The sequence below is a fragment of the Garra rufa genome, unplaced genomic scaffold, assembly GCF_049309525.1.
Source record: "Garra rufa unplaced genomic scaffold, GarRuf1.0 hap1_unplaced_001, whole genome shotgun sequence".
In the NCBI taxonomy this organism is placed as follows: Eukaryota; Metazoa; Chordata; class Actinopteri; order Cypriniformes; family Cyprinidae; genus Garra; species Garra rufa.
The window spans coordinates 2,099,864-2,104,165 of NW_027394276.1; the positions used below are offsets into that span (position 1 = coordinate 2,099,864).

A 4,302-nucleotide genomic window follows, 5' to 3' on the forward strand; every position below is an offset into this window, starting at 1 on the left:
AGCACTTTATACAAGTCAAAAGTTTTTGAACTGTAAGAAAAAAAATGTTTATAGAAAAATACAGTTTTATTTAGCAAGGATGCTTTCAATTAATAAAACATGATGATAAATACATTCATCATGCTGATCTTTGGATCTTTCTATTCATCAAAGAATCCTGAACATGTACTCAACTATTTTAAATATAGATATTAATAATAATAAATGTTTCTTGAACAGCAAATCAGCATATTAAAATGAAATGAATGAAATCACAAGAATCAATTACATTTTATATTGATATATTAAAATATATTCAAAAAGAATATTATTTTAAAATTAAAAAATTTTTTACAAATTACCTTAAAAGGTAAAAGTATTTCAGAATATTACTGCTTTTGTGGTATTTTGGATCAAATAAATGCAGAAGAGAGTTCCTTTAAAAAAAAAACAAAAAAAAAAACATTACAAATCTTACTGTCCAAAAACTTTTGACTGGTAGTGTATGAAGTGCTTGAGAGATTTACTGCAGAGAAAAGGTCTCTCGATCGCCCCCTGGAGGAGAAAGGAAGAATATATCCTTTGCAACACTGTAAGCAGAAAGAAATTCCAGAGAAAACAAAATGAAAGAAAATAAATGAAGCAATCAGTTTAAAATGTTAAAGGGAACAAGCAATAATTCTGAGTCATGTGTTAGTGTATTAGTTGAGGAGTGTAGGAAAAGCAAAAGCTTACAGCACCTGGTATTCCCAGGCGGTCTCCCATCCAAGTACTAACCAGGCCCGACCCTGCTTAGCTTCCGAGATCGGACGAGATCGGGCGTGCTCAGGGTGGTATGGCCGTAAGCGAAAGCTGAAGTCAAGAGTGAGCTATTTAAAGAAGACACACCAGCAGCAGCCCTACACAGATCGACCCGTAAAGACACACGCCCCGGACTGCAGTTGCAAGAATAACAACCACCCCACCCTCAAAGAAATAGTATTATTAAAGCATATAAACGTATAACTATTTTTTCCCCCGACATATTATCGCTTCAACCAAAGTTCGCCATAATGTTGATTAACAAAGAAAAAAGTCAACTCTCCTCTCTTTTCGTGAAAAAAGGAAGTAAAAATGGGCAGATTTTGATTATTTAAAAGTAGAAATAAGAAGCATATCATTTTATGGAAAAAGAAAAAAAGTAACAATTGCCTTTTCTTTTAGCTAAAGAGGTGCTCAGGTGCATCTCAATACATTAGAATGTTGTAGAAAAGTTCATTTATAATTCAACTCAAATTGTGAAAGTCGTGTATTAAATAAATTCAGTGCACACAGACTGAAGTAAGTCTTTGGTTCTTTTAATTGTGACGATTTACCTCGCATTAGTTACTTTTTTATGGAAAGTAATGCATTACATTACTTTTGCGTTACTGTTTAAATCTGGCTTGCTTGTTTGTTTTAATATAAAAAGTAGCCTACTATTTTTTTTTTTTTTTTTTGACAATGTAAAAGCCTTTTCATACCAAAAGCCTCAGGTTAAGGGAAAAGTAAATTCACGTCTGTACAGTAGACCACAGAAGAAAAAAATGTCAACTCTTTACCAGTAAAAAAAGGAAAACAAATGTTAGATAATCTAGATGAATTGGGTCCCTGTACGGTCCGTGTACGTTTTATTCATTTCACTTTCAAATTGAAACGAAATAAGCAGAAATAAGAAAACGGCTCATTTATTCGTTTTTTCATTAGTTCAGAAAACGAAAAAACGAGATATTGGCTCGATCATGAGACGCCCCTTTACGCCGATTGGTCAATCAAACCTGGACCGGTGACACCATCCATTGTTCGTTCAACAAAATAAAAGACCATTATTTATTTATTTTCATTCTGTCTTTAAAACAACACACAAGTGCAATAACATTAATTACATCAAAATATTATACAATGTAACTAAAAATATAATAATAATAATAATAAAATTGGAAAAGCAATTAGAAAATCACATGTACACAAGAAGTTCAAATAGTTACAAATTATTCAAACAATAGATTTATGGCTTTAAAAATAATTTACAGCTTGTGTCTTATTTCTTGATTCTTTTAACCATTGCATACCTGGCTGTTTCTATTAAAATGAGAGTCAACAAGATGATAGTCCCCTGACTTCTGTTCAACCTAACTCGTTTCACAAATATTTATTTCACAAATATTAATCTGCATCCAGCATGTTTTATTTTGCTGAATGATTTTAAATCTGAGCATCTGCGGTACCCAGACAGCGCAAAGAATAACAGATCAGTGTTCAGTCAAGTGTAAATGCACAGCAGTCTTAACGTTTCTTTTAGACATTATGTTCAGTTTTGGACAAGCGATGGTAAGTGCAAATACTGTAATGCAAATCTACCGAGGGTGGAGAATTTGATTTTTTACTGCACTGTATATCATAGCCACAGGAACGTTTCATTTCGCCAGGATTTAAGTTAGTATAAGTGTGCAAAGCCTTGATGCTTAGCCTAAGTAAAATGTTGATATCAGCTAGATAAAAAATAACGCTTTAAAAAAAGTCGCTTTTCACGATGTTCGGCCATTTAACCATTAAATTAGCCTACTTGCCCACCGCCCCACCGTCGTTTTTTATTAAAATATTATATTGAAGTAATTTTTATAGAAATAATATCAAGGTAGTTCAGCGGGACAACATACAATCGCCTGCTTCATACAGCACAAGCAACAGCGCAGGAGACCATGATACAGCGAGATGATTGACACGACCATAGCGGAGGCAGAAGCACAAGAGCGCAAGTAAACGTTTGTTAATCAAGAAAAAAAATATAGGTGCCTGTAGGTTATATACATCTATAGCCACAGGAACGTTTAATTTTGCTGAGATTTAAGTTAAATGTGCACAGATAATTAATGACACTTAGGTGGGCCCAGGGAAAAAAAAATATTAGGCTAGAGTTTAAAAAATGTAAAAAATAAAAAAATAAAAAAAACTGTCCTTTTATACTGTATTATATATTTACACTGGATCACCAACAGTACAGTAAAAATTAAATTCTCCACTCTTCAGTACCTTCAGTCGATTTGCATTACAGTATTTGCACTTACCATCGCTTGTCCAAAACTGAGTATAATGTCTAAAAGAAAAGTTATGACTGCTGTGGATTGACACGTGACATGTGAACGGCCCCTTAAAATGGTAACCATATGTAAAAATGTTTTTCTGTCTATGCTCTCTAAACACTTCAAACTATTTTGTGTCCATATTTTAAACCTTTATATTCTACATCAACTTTACCTGAATTCACTTTACATTTTTGATACGATCTCAAAACACTGATTAGAAAAAAGCTTCCCTCTGGCGGTCAATCGTGATAATTCAGAGTTGCTTGTTACCACCTGTTCTCCGTATTAAAATATCTGTTGTTATAACCTGGGATATTTCAACAATATTTATTAATACACTTTCTTTAATGCGCTCAAATTTAGATTTTATTCAGTGTTTCTATTCAATTTCTATTTTAATTATATTTAAAGTGTCATCGGTTACCACAATCTTTCATGTTTACCAGACACAACATGAAAACACGGTTCTAGCACCTCCCGTAGATCCGGACCTGTGGGGTTTCATAAAAGAAGTTTACCAAATAAGCCTGGTTTATTTCAGTTAGTCTGACTTATTTTGAGCCAAATCAAGCTAGCTAAAATAAGACTTGCTTATTTGGTAAACTTTTGGTACGTCTGTTAAAGATCACTTGATTTGGAAAGCATCTACTGTGTACAAACATCTGACAGACCTCTTTAAGATGTCAGTTTTACATGCATTGTAAATCATAAACATCTGAAAGACATCAAAAATTGTTAGGTACATGGATCGACCCGTAATGATACATGTCCCCGGCTGCAGCTGCAACACAAACAGCCACATTTACCCCCTCAAGCCTTTTTAATATATATATTTTGTTTTTACTAGGCCTAATAATACTAACAACAAAAAAAAAAAAAACCCTACACATATCAACTCGCCACATTGTCGCACTTTGAGTGCAAGTGAATGTGCCTGTTTTTTAGAAGAAATGCGAGGCATATCATTTTAAAAACAAACTAACAAACATTTGTTCTTCAGGGTCTGCTCTGTAGCATACAATTTAATAATAATAATATGAAACATACAAGGTTAAACATTGAGAGTATTTTTGGAGTTTTTTTTATTATTATTATTTTTTTATGCCCATTAATGACATAACATCAATTTTAGTCTACCATTGAAAAGGACTAATAAGTCTTTCAAACAAAAATCATTTTTATGTCACGTACCTGAAACTGTGTCATTTTACTGCTATAT

At 32.9% G+C, this 4,302-nt stretch overlaps 1 non-coding gene across 1 annotated transcript; it reads right to left on the minus strand.

Annotated features, from left to right (window-relative positions):
- Positions 1–707: 707 nt before the first annotated feature.
- Positions 708–826, minus strand: LOC141304001 (5S ribosomal RNA). The gene has a single exon (XR_012343967.1). It is a non-coding gene; the product is annotated as a 5S ribosomal RNA (ribosomal RNA).
- Between the last annotated feature and the right edge of the window lie 3,476 nt (positions 827–4,302).